This window comes from Dama dama, chromosome 11 (genome assembly GCF_033118175.1).
Source record: "Dama dama isolate Ldn47 chromosome 11, ASM3311817v1, whole genome shotgun sequence".
In the NCBI taxonomy this organism is placed as follows: Eukaryota; Metazoa; Chordata; class Mammalia; order Artiodactyla; family Cervidae; genus Dama; species Dama dama.
The window spans coordinates 38,500,255-38,521,158 of NC_083691.1; the positions used below are offsets into that span (position 1 = coordinate 38,500,255).

The window sequence follows — 20,904 nt, forward strand, 5'->3', positions numbered from 1 at the left end:
GAATTTCCTTCTGTTTTAAAGTTGAAAATACTCATTGTGCATGTACAGCACATTTTGTTTATTCATTAATCTGTCAGTGCACATTTGAGCTTCTTCTGCCTTTCGGCTATTGTAAATGACGCTGCTATGAACATGGGTATACAAATATATCTGAGTCACTGCTTTCAACTCCTTTGCGTGTATACCCAGAAGTAAAATTGCTGGATCTCGTGGCAGTCCTATTTTTAATTTTTTAAGGAACCTCTGTACTGTTTTCAACAATGGCTTCATCATCTTTTATCCCATCAATAGTGCACACGCTTGTGTGCAAATTTCTCCATATCACCATCAACATTTGTAATTTTCTGGGTTTTGCTGTGATAATAGTTTGCTTTTGGAAAGTAACCATCCCAGTGGGTGTGAGGTGATATTTCATTGCAGGTTTTATTTGCATTTCCCTAATGATAAGTGATGTTGACCATCTTTTTATAAGTCTGATTGGATTTGTTATTTTTTAATATTAAAGAAAACCTATAAGGGAATTTTAAATTTTGATCTACTCTATGCTCTTATGTATTCAAGTTTTTAAAGAGATTTTTAGTTTTGAAAAATAGTTTTAGATAAAATTCTTTTGCGGTCTGCCAATACAGTGAAACCAATTTTTTGGTTAAGTAAGTATTTTAAAAATAATTAATTCTGATAATTTTAGTGTCTCCATTCACTTTCAGAAGTTTCCCAGTGGGGTGGTATATTATATGGTCACTTTGGCTTTACATAACATGCCTGGACATCCTGTACCCCCATCACGGGCCTCTAAGGTTTATGGGCTTGTCCTTACTCATCCTTAGACTCAATTTAGATGAGTTCTCAGAAATGGAATCACCCTTTCATTTACAAAGGAGGTTTCCTCCTTGGAGTCAGCTGAGTTCTTGGAGGTGGAATCTTCCAGTGTCTGGAAAGGACTGAAGAAATTTCAGCGTAAGGACTAACCAAAGAAAGAGTCCCAGGATGTTCTGAAATAGCTAAACCAATGCTGATAAAGGGGGGGGAGGGGAGTTTTCGCTCAAAAAATTGATTCTCTTTGAAGGATTTGAGAAATGTGCACAGTTTAAAAAAAAAAAAACGGAAGGGAGACCACGTGCAAAGCCCAAGCAGCAAATCAAGGTCATAGAGAAGACTCTGGATATGTAAGAAAGTAGCAGCAGTTACATGGATCCAGCATCTATCACAGCATGCTCCAAGCACTTGCTGGGCACATTACATACATGGTTTGACCTCATCCTTTCAATACATCTATGAGATGGCTATTATTCTCCATTTTACCCTTGAAATCCTGAAGTTCACTCTTTAAACCAGAGGGCTCTTTACTGCTGCACCATCAGATCTTCCCCAGTAGAGGGGGATGGAGAGCAACAGGGAAAGAAAGGAAAGACGCAAGGTGAAGACAGGCAAGAAAATCAAGACTACGACTTGACAAAACTATTTGATCATATGAACCAGCATGAAAAAAGACCTTAGTAAAACATGAAAAATCTGGTGTTCAAAATAAATAGGTTTTGAAGGCTCTTGAAAGCAGTGGTCAGCTAGAGCCTTTATTCATCCAATCAAAAACAAGCATGCCCTCTCTTAGGTAATGAATGTGCAGATAGCCAAAGCTCAGAATTAATTACAGAGAGGCTACAATACCAGTCATCCTCTGGAAGTCTGCTGTGAAGTGGAATGTAGAAATGGCACAGATAATCAGATCCACGGTTTGCTGGGGATGATGCAAACACATTATTTCCCCCAAATTAAAGCACTCTGTTCATGTCCAGAGCTTGAAAACTCATTTCTCAGTAAAGGTCAAGAAAAGCAAACACTCCTTGAATTTAATTATTAAGCCAGCTGTCAGTCACTGGCAGTGAGAGAGACAGGAAGACATTTCGACGCAGGAAATTGGCTGAAATTAGCGAGACAGGGTCCCTGCATCTTTAATCAGAAACTCCTCTTTCAGAAATATTTTATTTATCACTGAAAGAATGATGCCAAGTTGGCACCTATTTTATTCCCTTATAGCTCTCATTCTTTTAAGCAGCAAATCTAGCAAACAAGACCTTAGTTCACTAAGAGGATGGATTTCAGTAGGGCTGATAATGGTATTTATCTGTCAATGACTGTCCACATCCTAAAGTAGTGCCCTAAAGCAAGGTCAAAGCTTGAGATAAAAATCTGACCTTATGTCTTTGTTTTGTTTATAAGATTAGGTGTGAGAGAGTTGGTTCAGGCATCAGGTGAACCAATTCTATACCTAAACCAAACCACTACTACCTAGAGGCCACTTCAGAAAGTAGAAAGAACCCTAGGCTGGAAGGGAGAACTGGAACTATGTAGAGTGAATGACAGAAAGGCCTAAATCATCTGCCATCCCCTCCTACAACTATCCCTGCTACTAATTTTTCATCTGTAACTTTGGAGGACTCACTTAACATCTTTAATCTTTAATTTACCAATTGTAAAATGGGAATAGGATGCTCCGAGAGAGAAGCAGCAGTGATGGTCTGAGGTGGTGGTGATTATTATGGGGGATTTTTATGTTGTTCTTTCTGCTTCTCTGTTTTCTCTGATTTTTTGGAAATAAAATCTTAAGCATATTATAAATTTAAATATTATTTGATCTTTACACATTGATATTATTAATATTTCCTTAGGGTTAAGTGACTGCCTCCCTACTGATGAATGTTCTATATTTTTTGATGGCTCTTCACACACAGGGTCATAACAGAGGAAACAAGCCCATCATTGTCTCAAATTATAGTCAACATTCTTCCACAGTCTACATTGCTTCTCAATAAATTCTCAAGCTTTTTCCAGCAATAAAATTAAATGATAATGATACCTTTACTACTTTCAACCAGTACATATTCTCCAGTCATTACGGTGAAACAGAAATGCTTTCTGGGGGCTAACGTCTGGCAGGGAGTTAATGAGCCCTATAGAAAAGTTCAGGAATATTAGCTAACCTCTCATCAATTCAAGAAACTGCTTTATAGAAAGGGCGTGATTAGTCACATTTTCAATAGCTTTTAATTTTTTTCCAGCATAATGATGGCCAGAGAAGAAATTACATTTTTAAGTTAGATGGAATTACAGAGAAGACTTAGCAACTGAACAACAACTAGATAAAAATCATATGAAGGTTTTTCTCTTTTCCTTAAGGAGGAAAACAAAGATTCAAATACACACTGAACATCAAAGAAGGTTTTAAGCTTAGTATCTCTTCTACAAATATCAACACATGTATAATAATACATGATTTATTAACATGAATAAATATCTCTTATACACATAATACATGTAAAACAATACATGTTTTATTAATATGCATAAAAGCCTATTGTTTTCATTTGAGGTGTTTAAGTTTTTAATATTATGAGTGTTATTAATGGTTATAATAGAAATGTCATAAGGTTTCTTGTGTTGTGAATCTATCTCCTCTCAGCTGATATGGTTTTGGATTCTGTTGTCGTTCAGTCACTAAGTCATATCCAACTCTTTGTGACCCTATGGACTGCAGCACTCCAGGCTTCGGCTTCCCTTTTCTTCACCATCTCCCGGAGCTTGCTCAGACTCATGTCTATTGAGTCTGTGACGCCATTCATCCATCTCATCCTCTGTTGTTCCTTCTTCCTCTTGCCCACAAACATTCCCAGCAATGTTTCCCTGATCAGCTCTTCAAATCAGGTGGCCAAAGTATCGGAGCTTCAGCATCGGTCCTTCCAATGAATTCTGTTGGCTATAGTGCAAGTCACTTTCTGTTCTAGATTATTCATCTCAAAGTCACAAGATCTAAATTCAATTCACTGGAAAAAACACTTAGTGAAAATCAGCTATGTATACAGCAAGGGGCTAAGAAATGCATAAGAAAAAGAGAACGTAGTTCTCACCCTCAAGGAAACTGGACCCATATGACTATCCTTCCCTGCTGGGACAGGGCTTTCAGTTAGAAATAATGAAACCCCAGTGAGTTCTGAATGCCCCTGGTAATATGCTTCCTCTTCCTCTCCTTCAGGACACCATAAAAGACTCAGCTGCCCATAGACAAAGTCTAATTGGAGGCTGCAATTAGAGCTAATTATTTTCCATCAGATCCATCTCATCATGCCCCACAGCCCTGTTTGCTTCAGTCAGGTCTAAGATCACTTCTCAACTAGTATCTTATATTAATCTCACCTAGTATCATATTAATACCTATGTGTTCAACATATATGCAAATTTCAGTCTCTCACTCCTTCCCAACTCCAAAACTTACTCTCTATAATTCACAGTCTGTCATCTCCAAAAAGATACCCTAACTGCTCACCTCTTCTCTGAACATCCCCACGATCTGGCATGAACCAGCTCTGCCCTCTGCTAAAGGAAGAAGTCTCTTACCCCTCCTGGCCTCCTACTCCCCTCAGCCTTGCTCATTCTACTTTAAGCACTCTGATTTTCTTGATGGTTCTGGAACACCCAAAGCTCCTTCTTGCCTGTGGCCTTTGTACTTGTTACCTCTGTTGGGAACACTTTTCCCCTAGATATACATGTGACCACTACCTTACTTCACTCATGTCTTGACTCAAGTATCATTCCTCAAGGACACCTTCAATGATCTAAATGGTTTCACCTATACGTATATACACACAGACAATGCAAATATGGCAAAAATGTTAATTAATGTTGAATTAATTTATTATAATAGTAAATGTATAATTTAATAAATTATAAAATAATTTATACCATTATTTTAACTTTTCTGTGTTTTTTAAACACTTTCTTTAAAATCTTAGAATAAAAGCAAATAAAACATGGGGTGGTTTCTTAAATTACAAAAGAAAGTGATACATAGCTATCCTAGTTAATCTGAAGACAAAAGAATCCTGTTAAAAATATTATTTCAAGCTGACCTCATCCTTTAAATTTTTTGACTTTCTGTTTTACAGTGCATATATTATCATTTTATTATCTTTCCATGAGCCTTAGTTCCAGGAAACACTGCAGCCAGAGCCATAGGGAGCTCAGCTATAGGAAATATCTTGATCATATTACATAGACTCCAAATTTCCAAGAGGTCAAATGAGTCGTTGAAGACAGAGAAACACAGTCTAGAGAGCTCTTTGCGATTTTGCTTGGTACAGCCATAATTCTAACTTATGACACTTAAGTGAGACACCCCCCAAACACTCCCAATCTTGATTGAAGCCCCCTAACAAATTCTTGCTAATTGATTACCCTGCTTACTTTCTGCTCTACAAACCCACAAGCGGGTTATTCTACCTGCTTTGGTAGCAGTTCAAAAGTTGACCCGGAAATATGAGAAGTTTTAAGCACAGAAATAGTCTCCAAATGTTTTTGATTGCACATTGCATCAACAAGAAATTTTGAGCATGTATATTTTTTAAATCAAGTATTCACATAAATACTTGACATAAAGTATTTATATGCACCACTATATTAATATATTAATTTTATATGCACTACAAAATACAAAAAAAAGTGAAACATTTTAAAGGATGAGGTCAACTTGAAATAATCTATATTTTTAACAGAATTCTTCTGTCTTCAGATTGACTAGGATAGAGTTATGCATCAATTTATTTTGTAATTTAAAAAATCACCCCCATGTTTTATTTTCATTTATTCTGTCCTAAGATTTTTTTAAATGTATTTATTTTAATTGGAGGTTAATTACAATCTTGTAGTGTATGGCAAAAACCACTATAATATTCTGTTCTAAGATTTTTAAAGAAAGCTTTTCAAAACATAGAAAAGTTAAAATGATAGTATAATGAACATCTGGATATTTATCACCTAAATTCCATATTAATTGACACTTTTGCCATGTTTGCATTATCCATATGTTGTTTGGTTGCTAAGTCATCTCCGACTCTTTGCAACCCTATGAACTGCAGCACACCTGGCTTCCCTGTCCTTCACTATCCACCGGAGTTGCTCAAACTCGTGTCCACTGAGTCAGTGATGCCATCCATCATCTCATCCTCTGTCACCCCTTCTCCACTTGCACTCAATCTTTCCCAGCATCAGGGTCTTTTCCAATGAGCCGACTCTTGGCATCAGGTGGCCAAAGTATGGGAAGTTCAGTTTCAGCATCAATCCTTTCAATGAATATTCAGGGTTGATTTCCTTTAGGATTGACTGGTTCAATCTCCTTGCTGTTCAAGGGACTCTCAAGAATCTTCTCCAGCGCCACAGTTCAAAATGATAAATTCTTCAGCACTCTGCCTTCTTTATGGTCCAACTCTCACATCCATACATGACTACCACATCTTAGACTATATGGACTTTTGTCGGAAAGTGATGTCTCTGCTTTTTAATATGCTGTCTAGGTTTGTCATAGCTTTTCTTCCAAAGAGCAAGTGTCTTTTAATTGCATGGCTACAGTCACCATCCACAATGAACTTGGAGGCCAAAAAAATGAAATCTGTCATTGTTTCCACTTTTTCTCCATCTATTTGCCATGAAGTGATGGGACCAGATGCCACAATCTTAGTTTTTATAATGTTGAGCTTTAAGCCAGCTTTTTCACTCTCCTCTTTGACCTGCATTAAGAGGTTCTTTAGTTCCTCTTCACTTTCTGCCATTAAATGGTATCTTCTGCATATCTGAGGTTGATGATATGTCTCCTGGCAATCTTGAGTCCAGCTTGTGCTTCACTGAGTCCTGCATTTAGCATGATGTCCTCTATATATAAGTTAAGTAAGCAAGGTGACAATATAGAGCCTTGACATGCTCCTTTCCCAATTTTGAACCAGTCCATTGTTCCATGTCTGGTTCTAACTGTTGTTTCTTGACCTGCATGCAGATTTCTCAGGAGGCAGGTAAGGTGGTCTGGTAGTCCCATCCTTTTAAGAATTTTCCACAGTTTGTTGTGATCCACACAGTAAAAGGCTTTAGTATATTTAATGAAGCAGAAGTAGAGTTTTTTGGAATTCTCTTGCTTTCTCTATGATCCAACAGATGTTGGCAATTTGATCTCTGGTTCCTCTTTTTTAAATCCAGCTTGTACATCTGGAAAATCTTGGTTCACATATTGTTGAAGCCTAGCTTGAACGATTATGAGCATAACCTTGCTAGCATGTGAAATGAGCACAATTGTGAGGTAGTTTGAACGTTCTTTGGCATTGCCCTTCTTTGGGATTAGAATGAAAACTGACCTCTTCCAGGCCTGTGGTCACTGCTGAGTTTTCCAAATTTGCTGGCATATTGAGTGCAGCACTTTCACAGGATCATCTTTTAGGATTTGAAATAGCTCAATAGGAATTCCATCACTTCCACTAGCTTTGTTCATAGTAATGCTTTCTGAAGTCCACTTGACTTCATATTCCAGGATGTCTGGCTCTAGGTGCGTGACCACACCATCATGGCTATTTGGTTCATTAAGACCATTTTTGTACAGTTTTTCTGTGTATTTTTGCCACTTATTCTCTTCTGCTTCTGTTAGATCCTTGCTGTTTCTGTCCTTTATTGAGCCCATCTTTGCATGAAATGTTCCCTTGGTATCTCTAATTTTCTTGAAGAGATCTTTAGTCTTTCCCATTCTATTATCTTCCTCTATTTTGTTGCATTGTTCACTTAACTTCACTGTATAAATGGCAAAAAGTATAAATGGAACTGCTTGAAAAGAAGCTAAATATTGATATATTATGCCACTTCAGCTATAAATACCTCAGTTTATATCTCCTACAATTAAGAACATTCTTCTTCAGCATCAAAATGCTATTATCACAGCCAAAGGAATTAAGAATTCTCTAATATTCAGGTCATATACCTGGGTCCCCTACATTTCAGGTGGATTCTTTTACGGCTGAGCCACCAGGGACGCCCTCAAATTTCTCCAATAGTCCTTAAAATATCTTTTATAGCTGCCCCCCTCCCCCGCACAAAAAGATCAAATCAAGATTTGTGCATGCTTGTGGTGCTCATGACTTTTTATTCTCTTTAAGTCTACAGTGCTCCCCCGCCAATCTTTTTAGAACATTGTCTTTTTTTAAGAGATCAGGTATAATGTCCTAAATTTTGTGTTTATCTGACTACTTTATTGTGGTGTCATTTACCATGGTTCTCTACCCACTCTATTTTCTGTATCCTGGGAGTTAGTTTCAAAGGCTTTATTAGATTCAGTAAAATATTGTGGTAAAGAACATCACTTCAGGAAGCACATAAGGTCATACTGGTGGTGACACGTTACCTCCCCATTGTAAAGCTACATTCATTCTCTCATTCGTAAGTTCTCTATATGGTGATACTTTTCAGGATGTGTTGATTGTGCTTGACTGAATCTGTGATTACTTGGCAAGTCAGAAAATGGTGATTTCCTAGTTCTCTCATTTCTTCTCACGTATTAGCTGGCATTCTACAGTGAAACAAGATTTCTCTCCTCTACTGAGGATGAAATGCAGTTCCTCCTCAAAGGCAGGATAAAAGTTGTTTCAAATTTCCAGAGCAGAAAGTTAATGAAAATGACTTTCCTTTGTTTTACTTTGCAAAAATATTTATTATTAATATTAGCAACAGCAGTATTTCTATGTAATCATAAATTCATATTTATGTAATGTTTTATTATGAAATAGAGTCACTGGTGTTTTTTTTCTTTCACTTCCAACTTTGGTAGTTTAAAGCTATTCTTAAATCTCTAATCAGCTGAATAAATGCTGGTGTACTGGGGTCTTCCTTTAAGAAGACCCTGTACATATTTGAGCTTAGGAAGCACTGAAATAGCACCTGTATAACGGAATACATTTTGAGACTCACTACTTGATAAAATGCCAAGAAGTTCACCTGAAAGCATTGTGTTAGATGTTTTAAAGGACAGACAATATTTTTTTCAACATTTCTATCTCAGCCTACCTCTTTAATTACTGATTTTTGAAGAAAACAGAAGAATGATTGTAACAATGATTAAAATTCCCTTAATTAAACAAAAACTGTAGTGTTGACTACATAGCTTAATCATAATGTATAGGGTAATAATTAAAATAGTTCTTTTTTTCTTCTTGCTGGATACAGCAGACATCAATTCTAGCTTAAGGAAACTAAAAAAGACCCTGTGGCAATTTAGTCAAAGGCCTGGAGACTCAATCTCAAGATAGCCACAGTGCCAAGCGCCCCAGCTCCGACTCCTCCTCTCTGTTCTCATCCAGGACAAATTTCCTAGAAGGAGCACCTGATGGGCCTGGTGGAATCTGAGTTCACCCTGCATCAGTGGCTGAGGTTAGAGAGGTAGGATCATGGAGTTGGGGTATGGTCCCCTGAATCACCCCTGGGCACGTTCTCAGAGCCTACAGACCATCACCAGTAGGCAGCCTCCACTAAGGAAACTTCAGATGTTCTTTAAAATGAACCAAGGATGTGTTGAGTAAAAATGTGGGAATTTCATTAACTTTGTCATTCTGATAAAGCTGATAGTTTTGTTTTGTTAAAACATCTTAAATAACTGTGATTTTTTTTTAGTATTTAGGGGAATACAGATACGGTGCCAGTTTGGAAAAAAGGTTTGGGGGGGAACAAACATGTGTCATTGATTAGGGAAAATTTATCCAGTCTGCTAATTTCAAACATTATTTCACAGACCAATTAACCTGCTAAGTCATAAAAGGGCCATTTCTTTACCGGGTGGCATGGTTAATATTTAAGCATAGATGGTTTGTTCCAGGGCTTTCCCAGGTGGCTCAGTGGTAAAAGAATCTGCCTGCCAATGCAGGAGACACAGGAGATGCTGGTTCAATCCCTAGATGGAGGGAGGATCCCCTGGAGGAGGAAATGGCAACCCACTCCTGTATTTTTGCCTGGAGAATCCCATGAACAGAAGAGCCTGGTGGGCTACAGTCTACGGGGTCACAGAGAGCTGGGCAAGACTTAGTGAATGAGCACACACACAAGCTAGCATTGACACAATTAGGGAATATTTTGGACTTCTCACTTAAGCACTGGAATGGGATGGGAATTATTTGGGGTCTTAATTAGCTCACATTCTTCAATGTGCATTTCCTCATCCATTGTTCAGGACCAATAGGCAAACCCTCCTGGCTTTGACCTTGCTCTGTGATAATACATAGGATATCAGCGATCACGGGTGCATGCTTGCTGACCTAATGATGCTGACACAGTGGAAGAGTTCCAGCACCAGACACCTAAGAGAATCCAGTCATTCAGTATTTATGATGGATGCTAAACACCATGGAACGCCAAGAGATTGCCAGGAGGAGGGGAAAAGATTCCTTCTAGGAATGGATGAGGATGGAGCACTGAGTTGGTTCATCCTGTCACACCTTATGATGCCCCTTCTTCTACAGCTTCCTCCAAACTCATCATCCAGGAGTTATATTGGTTAAGTGCTTGGAATTTGGAGGGAACTGGGAAAATTTAGCTTAGTTTTTTTTGTAAAATCTCTCCTATTTCTTCATTGTTTGACACCCATGGCATAGAGTATACCTTGAATCTGTAAAAGCTCCTACATTTCTACTAGTTAAATTGCTTTTATTTGAATTTATATTTTGGTAAAACCTCAGGAGCCATGGGCACAGAGGGGATTTGTCCTAGTCACTAAAATAGTTTTCAATGACAGAAATATTCTTGACAGCAGCAGAAATAATGCATGTGTCTGAGGGCTTTATCTTGGGACTGCACTGCTATCTCTTTCACTTTCACCAACGGGGATCCTCAGTGATGATTTTTTTTTTTTTTTTTTTTTTGGATACAAATGGTACTTGAATATATTCTTGTTATAATATAATAATATATTCTGGCAATATATTAGTATGTAGACCGAATTTGACAGTCCACCCTTAATCCCCTTCCCTTCCCACATCCATTCCCAATCTCACAGGTAAGTACTATTAACAGTTACCTGTATCCTGTTTTTTTCTATTCAGATGTACATAAATATACACAGTACTTCTTTGCATAAATGCAGTCATACTGGCCTCATTATTCAATTATTTCTTTTTTTTGAAATAGCATTTCTTGGTGAGCTCTTCATATTTGTACAAAAGTCAAACACATTCTTCTTCATGGCTGTATAACACTCCATAATATGGTGGCTTCATAATTTATCCAACTATTTCTCTATTGATAGTTGGAAATTAAGGGTTTTTTCCTTTTTTTTCTTTCTTATTAGTGACAAAGCTGCAATGGACTTTGTGGAATATTCATCTTTACACCTGTTTACATCTTTAAATTTGTTACACAAATGCTTTTGCAGGACTGTTTCCTAAAATCGGGACATACTCAAAGGGCATGCACTTTAAATATTTATAACTATAGCTAAATTGTCTTCCAGAAAGACTTGACCAATGAACCATCCTCCTTATCACTGAAAGCTGTCAACATTTTTAGATTTTAAAACTTGGCAGTCAAGAACTCTTTCATCACATAAAATGATCTTAAAGGATACATCCATCCCAATGCTCATTACAATACTGTTTACAATAGCCAAGACATGGAAGAAACCTAAATGTCCATTGACAGAGGAATGAATAAAGAAGCTGTAGAGCCTATATACAATGGACTCTACTCAGCCATTACAAAGAATGAAATAATGCCATTTGCAGCAATTTAGATGGACCTAGAAATTGTCATGGAGAAGGCAATGGCAACTCACTCCAGTACTCTTGCCTGGAAAATCCCATGGACAGAGGAGCTTGGTAAGCTGCAGTCTATGAGGTTGTGAAGAGTTGGACACGACTGAGTGACTTCACTTTCACTTTTCACTTTGATGCATTGGAGAAGGCAATGGCAACCCACTCCAGTGTTTTTGCCTGGAGAATCCCAGGGACGGGGGAGCCTGGTGGGCTGCCGTCTGTGGGGTCGCACAGAGTCAGATACGACTGAATCGACTTAGCAGCAGTAGCAGCAGCAGAAATTGTCATGCTGAGTGAAGTAAGTCAGACACAGGAGGAAAAATATTATATGACACTACTCACATGTGGAATTTAAAAAGAAATGATACAAATGAACTTACTTACAAAAGAGAAACAGTCTCACAGAGAATGTACTTTTAGTTGCTGGGGGGAAGGATGGGGGAAGGAACAGTTAGGGAGTCTGGGACAGACATGTACACACTGCTATATTTGAAATGGATAACCAACAAGGACCTACTGTATAGTACACGGAACTCTGTTCAATGTTATGTGGCAACCTGTTTGGGAGGGGAGTTTGGGGGAAACATGTGTGTATATGTATGGCTGAGTATGTGTATGTATATATACATATAAATATATATATATAAACATAACATGTATATGTTTATATACATATAAACATATATATGTAGAGCCCTTCACTATTCACCTGAAACTATTACATAATCAGCTATACTCCAATACAAAATAAAAAGTTAAAAGAAAACCTCATTAATTTGTACCCATGTACGCTAAAGCTGAATACATTTTCACATACACATTCTAACTTGTTCCTGCAGATAGAAAGGGAAGCTGTTAATTTTTGCTGACCTTGATTCTAGCCAATTTAAAAAATATCCTTGTTAATTTTAATAATTTTTCAGTTCATGTGTTTCCTAAGTAGCCAAATATGTTGCAAATAGTAACAGGCATTTTTTTTCCTAGCCAATACAGAAAACTATTATTTCTCTTAATTTCTATTACCAGGAGTGGAATACTCAGAACATGAATTGTAGAGGTGATCATGGAGACCCTTGTCTTATTTCAAACTTCTTCTCTGGGAATACTTCTAATGTTTCTGTATGAACTGTAATGTTTGCTGTAAATTTCTAATATTGGGTTAGCCAAAAACCCAATTTGTCTGGATTTTTCTGTAACATCTTACAGAAAAAAGAATGAAATTTTTGACCAACCCAATAAATACTTTCATCAAGTTAAAGCAGTTTAATTCTACTCCTAGCTTTCCAAGTGTTTTCTTTTTGTTTTCTGAAGAACAGTGTTGAATTATCAAGTACTTTTTTTGGATTTTTATGAGATCATCAGTTATTCCTTTCTTAATGTGATCAGTGATGTTAATGTGATAAATTACATTCATAGATTAACTGACACTGAACTACCCTTACATTCTCAGCATAAATCCTGCTACATCATGATATCTTAATGCACTGTTGAAGACAAGTTGAGTAATAATTTAGGATATTTATGTCTATGTTCAAACTGAAATAAATCTGTAAGTTTTTCAGTGATGTCTTTGGCTGACTTGAAGAACTGGAGAGTTATCTATGTCTTTCCACACTTTGTAATAGTCCTTATAACAGGAGAACTATTTGCTGAACAAAGACTTAATAGCCCTACTTGTAATCCCCAGCATTTAGTGCCACATTAGGAGCAGAGTTTTGAATACTTTCTATTTCCTCTAGAGCTATTGATCTGTTCATATTTTAAATCTATTTTAAAGTAAATTTTGATTATATTTTTACAGAAAGTCATACATTTATCTAGATTTACAAATTTATTAACAAGTTGTACATATTACATTATAAATACTTTACATCATTCTTATGTATATAGTTCTAACCCTTTTGGTTTCTAATATTTGTCTTTTTTTTACCACAGGTCTATTTTATCAATCATTTTAAAGAATTATTTTTGTGTATTATTGATCAAGTCTACTGCTTTTTTGAATCTTTTATTCCAAGTTTTACTTTATTAATTCTGTTCTATTTTCCTTGGGTTTATTTTGATGCTTTCATCTTATTTCTTGAGAAAACTACTTAGTTCATTTGTAGTCTTTTATTTGTAGTCTCTTTCCTAATATGTATGTGCATGCATGCTAAGTCCCTTCAGCTGTGTCTGACTCTTTGCAACCCTATGGACTGTAGCCTGCCAAGCTCCTCAGCCCATGGGATTTTCCAGCAAAGAGCAGTGGAGTGGGTTGCTATGCCTCCACCAGGGTATCTTCCTGACCCCGGGACTGAACTCTCATTTCTTACGTCTCCAGCATTGTCAGGCAGGTTCTTTACCACTAGCACCAATTAAGGCTATATATAGCTATATATTAAGGCTATATATAACAGAAGAGCTATACAAAAAAGGTTGTCATGACCCAGACAACCACGATGGTATGATCACTCACCTACAGTAAGACATCCTGGAATGCGAAGTCAAGTGGGCCTTAGGAAGCATTACTATGAACAAAGCTGGTGGAGGTGATGGAATTCCAGTTGAGCTATTTCAAATCCTAAAAGATGATGCTATGAAAGTGCTGCACTCAATATGCCAACAAACATGCAAAACTCAGCAGTGACCACAGGACTGGAAAAGGTCAGTTTTCATTCCAATCCCAAAGAAGGGCAATGCCAAGAATGCTCAAACTACTGCATAATTGCACTCATCTCACATGCTAGCAAAGTAATGCTCAAAATTTGCCAAGTCAGGCTTCAACAATATGTGAACTGTGAACTTCCAGATGTTCAAGCTGGATTTAGGAAAGGCAGAGGAACTAGAGATCAAATTGCCAACATCTGTTGGATCATCAAAAAAGCAAGAGAGTTCCAGAAAAACATTGACATCTGCTTATTGACTACACCAAAGCCTTTGACTTTGTGGGTCACAACAAACTGTGGAAAATTCTTCAAGAGATGGGACCACCTAACCTGCCTCCTGAGAAATCTGTATGCAGGTCAAGAAACAAGAGTTAAAATGGACATGGAACAACAGACTGGTTCCAAATCAGAAAGGAGTACATCAAGGCTGTATATTGTCACTCTGCTTATTTAACTTATATGCTTATTTAACTTATATACATCATGTGAAATGCTGGGCTGGATGAAGCATAAGCTGGAATCAAGATTGCCAGGAGAAATATCAATAACCTCAGATATGCAAATGACACCACCCTTATGGCAGAAAGCAAAGAAGAACTAAAGAGACTCTTGATGAAAGTGAAAGAGGAGTGAAAAAGTTGGCTTAAACTCAACATTCAAGTGAAAAAGTTGGCTTAAACTCAACATTCAGAAAACTAAGATCATAGCATCTGGTCCCATCACTTCATGGCAAATAGATGGGGAAACAATGGAAACAGTGACAGACTTTATTTTGGGGGGCTCCAAAATCACTGCAGATGGTGACTGTAGCCATGAAATTAAAAGACACTTGCTCCTTGGAAGAAAAGCTATGACCAACCTGGACAGCATATTAAAAAGTAGACACATTACTTAGCCAACAAAGTCTGCCTAGTCAAAGCTATGGTTTTTCCAGTAGTCATGTATGGATAGAGAGTTGGACTATAAAGAAATCTGAGTGCCAAAGAATTGATGCTTTTGAACTGAGGTGTTGGAGAAGACTCTTGAAAGTCCCTTGGACTGCAAGGAGATCCAACCAGTCCATCCTGAAGGAAATCAATCCTGAATATTCATTGGAAGGACTGATGCTAAAGCTGAAACTCCAATACTGTGGCCACCTGATGTGAAGAACTGATTCATTTGAAAAGACCCTGATCCTGGGAAGGACTGAGGGCAGGAGGAGAAGGGGACGACAGAGGATGAGATGGTTGGATGGCATCACCGACTTGATGGACATGAGTCTGAGTAAGCTCCGGGAGTTGGTGATAGACAGGGAAGCCTGGCATGCTGCAGCCCATGGGTTCACAAAGAGTTGGACATGAGGGAGCAACTGAACTGAAGATAGCTGTAGGAGAGTAAGAATGAAGCAGGGAGTCCAAGCTGCCAGCAGTGGAAGTTCAGATATAGAGTCAAATTCTGGATATATATTCTGAAAGTAGATCCATCAAGATTTTGCTGAGTGTAGGAGAAAGTGGGAGGTCAAGAATAATGTCAAGTTGTTTAGCCTAATCAGCAGAGGAAGGTTTGCAGGGGAGCAAAAAAAGGCAGTTAGAATTCAGTCCTGAAAAAAAAAAAAAAAAAGAATTCAGTCCTGAACTTGTAAAGTTCGAGATCTATCATTCAAGTGGGGATGTTGAATAGACAATTGGATATGTAAGTCTGTAATTTAGAGAAGAGGTCAAGGCTTGAGTTACAAATTTAGAATTATTTTCAAAACGACAACAAAAAACAAATTACATGAAGCAAATGAGTGTAAATAGGAAAATTAAGACCAAGGATTCTTCTGTAGGGTAGTCTGAGAATTAAGAGCTCATGAAAAAACTAAACACCCAGTAATGGACACTAGGAGTAAGGTAGGAAAAACCACGAGATATTCTAATTTCCTAGAAGAAAAATGAAGAATGTGTCTGAAGGAGGTAGGAGTGACTTGTTTCAAACATTGCAGAAAGTTCAAGAAGGATGAGGGTTGAGAATTGATGATAGGATTTAAAGGAGTGATCACAGATGCTCTTGACCACAGCAGTTGCAATGGAGAGGTGATAAGAAAAGCTTGACTCAAAAGACTTTCAAAGGAGGAAAAGTATTGGTGACAGCAGGTATAGACAACACTCGGGGAATTTTGCTGTTACAGGGAGAAGAGAAATGGAGTAGTAAAGCTGCAGGGAAAAGTGAAATTGGTGTGAAGATTTCATTTGTTTTTAGGATGGAAGAAATATTTATATGGTGATAGGAATGATTCAGTATATAGGGAAAAAAGGATTAAATGGGAGAAAAAGGGAAGAATAACCAGTGTGAAATCCATGAGAATATAAGAGGCGACTGAATATGGGGGATTGACTTTAAATAGGAACACAGATGATTCATCTGTAATATCTGGAAAGACAACAGAGTATGGGAATAGCTGGGGGACAGGTAGACACAGGTGAGAGTCTGTGCAAGTTCTCATCTAATAGCCTCAACTATTGCCAAGAAGTAGGAAGTCAAATCTAACCTCAGTACTTGCACTTGTATCCATTCTGCAGCAACTACAATGTCTGCTGCTTTCTCTTTCAACAGTCCTCTACTTTTAGCTTCTGCAACACAGCAAGTTCCTGACATCCCTTTTCTTCCTCTAATTCCTCTGAAGTCTTCATCTTTCTACTCCTTAAATGTTGACACTCAAGATCGTGTCTTCAACTCTTTCCCCTATTTATCACTCACCCCTTTAGGGATTATAGACATTACTAGTGTTCACTCTATCTGGTTCTTATCCTTTTTGGGCACCAAAACTGTATTTCTGAGGTCCCTTTCAGTGGGCAAGGCCATGTGACTTCCTCTGGACAATGGGCTGTGAGCATGAGTGACACTTCTAGCTGGAAGCATTTAATTAACAGGGTACAACCCTTCACTTTCTCTATTCCCCTTGTAGTCATGATCGGTAAGTCTCATGTTCCAGTGGTGCAACTACAAGATGAGAGAGCTTCCAAAATCCTGGAGTGATGAGCTGCCACATGATAGACAGTGGCTTGAAGATTCACCCAACACAAAATCTTGCCTTAAGAAAACTTTCCTTGTGTTAAGGCACTGTGATCTGAGGGTTATCCCACCACAACTAGCCTAACTGAATGGTGGTTGTTGTTGTTCAGTTGCTAAGTCATATCCAACTCATTGCAACCTCATGAACTGTAGCATACCAGGCTCCTCTGTCTTCCACTATCTCCTGGAGTTTGCTCAACTTCCTGCCCACTGAGTCAGCGATGCTATCTAACCATCTCATCCTCTGCCATCCCTTCGACTTTTGACTTCAATCTTTCCAACATTAGGGTCTTTTCCAATGAGTCAGCTCTTCACATCAGGTGGCATAAGTACTACAGCTTCAGCTTCAACATCAGTCCTTTCAATGAATATTCAGGGTTGATTTCCTTTAGGATTGACTGGTTTGATCTCCTTGCTATCTAAGGGACTCTCAAGAGTCTTCTCCAGCACCACAATTCAAAAGCATCAGTTCTTTGGCACTAAGCCTTCTTTATGGTCCAACTCTAATATTCATACATGACTACCGGAAAAAACATACCTTTGACTAGACAGACCTTTTTCATTAATGTCTCGGCTTTTTAATACACTGTCTAGGTTTGTCACAGCTTTCCTTCCAAGGAGCAAGCATCTTTTAATTTCATAGCTATAGTCACCATCTGCAGTGATTTTGAAGCCCAAGAAAATAAAATCTGACACTGATTGGTACAGTGACTTAATTAAATGGTTCTCAAAATGTTGAGACTTAAGATTTAACTCATAAAAATTATTGAGGACCCAAAGAGCTTTCATTTATGAGGGTCATATCTATAGACACTCACCTTTTTTGTAATTATAATTGAGAAATTTATTTGCTAATGATTTTTAAAATAACCCATTATATATAAACACAAGTAATATATTTTATGATACTTTTAATTTAGTAAAATGAGTGGCACTGCTTCACATTTTTGTACATTCTTTAATGCCTAGCTTAATAGACGACAGCTAGATTCTCATGTCCACTCTTGTATGTTGTTTTGCTTGAAGTATATAGAGAAAATTAGGGCTTAAAAAGATATGTAATTGGAAAAGGAAGTAGTTTCATACGCTTTTCAGAGAATTATGAATATTATTTTCGATGGGCCACCAAAAATAAATAGCAGCTTCTGAAATGTGTTAGGCACAATGTGTAGGCACAATCTGAAGTCATATTAATGAACTTTACAGACTCTGTTACACTAAGTTTCATTGGCCTATCTTATGCTTTGAGGGGATCTTTTACCCATGCCTGATTTTATAATATGCGTTGGTCATTTGGAAAACATTGGCTTGCTCAGTTTTGTAGATCTTCCAAATGTTGACACATTTCACTGTAGTAGATCACCAACAATATCATCAGAACAGTTTTTAAAGTTTTGGAGAGCTAACAAGCTCAGTGACATATCGAAATTTTCTAAAGCTCTAATTTTTGTTTGAAAGCTCATTTTTACAATTATAATGTATACTGTTCATTGTTTTCCTTGGAAAAAAAAAATAGGCTAAGTTCATTTTTGAGAAAATGCCAGCCTCACACTCCATTCTGAATAACTGTAGTATGTCTGCCAGTCATTTTTGAAGATAGAAGCTGTGTTCCATGAAAAAAATCCACAAGGTCAGCTTGCAACTCAATCAGACAAAGGCTCTTCCTCAAGAATGAGACTGTATTTCAATACACAGCAAGACAGACCATTTAAATTATACTCCAGCATTCCTTTCTCAGACTATTGCATTTCTACCCATTATATTATTTGCCTCACTGCCTTTGCGAGCTCTCTGATTGTAGAAGCTATGTCCTTTTCTTCTTTGTATTCTCCATAGTATTTGGTAGTCACTGTTACCGGATAAATAAATATTCCTATCTTCCCCAGTAGACTGTAAGGACATTGAAAACGGAAACTCCATGTTATTCTTCTTTGAATCACCGGCACCTAAGACAGGGTCTTGGGCACAACAGAGTATAACTGTGGTTGCTTATGATAATCAAATTTATTGTGTACATTATATCAGGATGTCCAGTAACGATCTCAGTAATAATTATTCTTTATTATTTTTCTTTCAATACCTACTGTGGAGGAGCAGCTTTGTAGGTTTGCAGACTGGCAGGGAGACAACACACACACACAGACACTCTCTTACAGATTCCTCCTCAAGAAAGAGAAAGTAATGGGAACAAGAAGGTGAACTCAAAGAGCAGGGCTAGATGTAGCACGTTGGTGTGTGGTTTCTGCCTCCATGGGATGTGTGGGTGACACTGAACTTTGCACAGATAAATCAGAAGAAAGTCACTATCCATTTACCTTTACATCACCATTCTGGAAAAATTACGCTCACAATCTATTTCTTCTCATTATAATGAATGTTTACAATCATTAGGATCTTCTAGTTCTAGAAATAGTATCAACAATGTCATCCTCAACCTGGGTGAAAAGCAGAATCAGTACCCATGTGTCACTGAAAATCTTCATGTCTCCAGCTTCCCAAGGTCCCAGAAAACCCACCTCACTTCAAGAAGTCGACAAAAGACATCTGCTTTTAGAATTAAGCACATTAGTGAGAAAAGTGTATGTGACCATTCTTAGCTTGAAGGAGGAGGTTAGCATATAGTTTAAATTCTATGAATACCATGATAAGGAAAGTTGGCTCTCAATCCACTGTTTAGGACAGCAACTAAATCAAGTTTTGTTAGCAATGCTTTTGAGCTGGCCAATTTCATCACTTTTGCCTCTATTTTGAAAATCATAGACTTAAATATAGTCCAAGTAGAAAATTTTCATTACAATGAAGTTAAATATTTACACATTAGTTATACTCAAAAGTGTCTTTAGGATGTTTATGAAAGGCACATCAAATTATTCTTAAAAATTAACATGAGCTATCATATAACTTCTAAGAAGACTATATCCTGATATTGAATGCCTTTCTTTCTTTCTAAAAGGCTAATGTCACCTTTTGTATTCTTTATCATAGCCTTCTTGATATTTGTAATTCATATGCCATACAATTCCCCCATAGAAAGTATACAATTCAGTGGATTTTAGTATATTTACAGAGTTTTACACTGTCACCACTAATTTTAGAACATTTTTTATCAGTTCAGAAAGATACTCTTCTTCTCTCTAGACCCCGGCAACTACCAATTCACTTTCCATCCCTATGGATTTGCCTATTCCGGATATTTCATATAGTTGAGCTTATTCAATTTGTGGCCTTTTGTGTCTGACTTCTTTCACTTACCATACTTTTCCAAGGTTTATCCATGCTGTAGCATGTTTCAATCCTTCACTTCTTTTTTTTTCGCCAAAAAATATTTGGTTGTAAAGACAGACTACATTTTGCTTATCCATATATCAGCTGATAAGACATTTAGGTGTTTCCACTTTTTGACTGTTACAAATGATGTTTCTATGGACACTGTGTACAAGTTTTCATGTGGACACATGTTTTTAATTCCTTTGGGATATATCTATGAATGGATCAAGAAACACTTTAAGGATTAAGTTTGTGCAAAGTGAAAGTAAAAGTAAGTTCAAGGAATTTTTTTCACAGGTTTGTCAAGCCCTGAAGACTAAAGGGACATTAGAAGAGAAAATTAGTTTCTAAATAACAACAGAGAA

The 20,904-nt window shown here is 37.3% G+C and overlaps 1 protein-coding gene across 1 annotated transcript in view; it reads right to left on the reverse strand.

Moving 5' to 3' along the window:
- Positions 1-20,904, reverse strand: part of APLF (aprataxin and PNKP like factor) — a 126,177-nt gene that overhangs the window by 11,566 nt on the left and 93,707 nt on the right. The gene's annotated exons all lie outside the window — the stretch shown is intronic.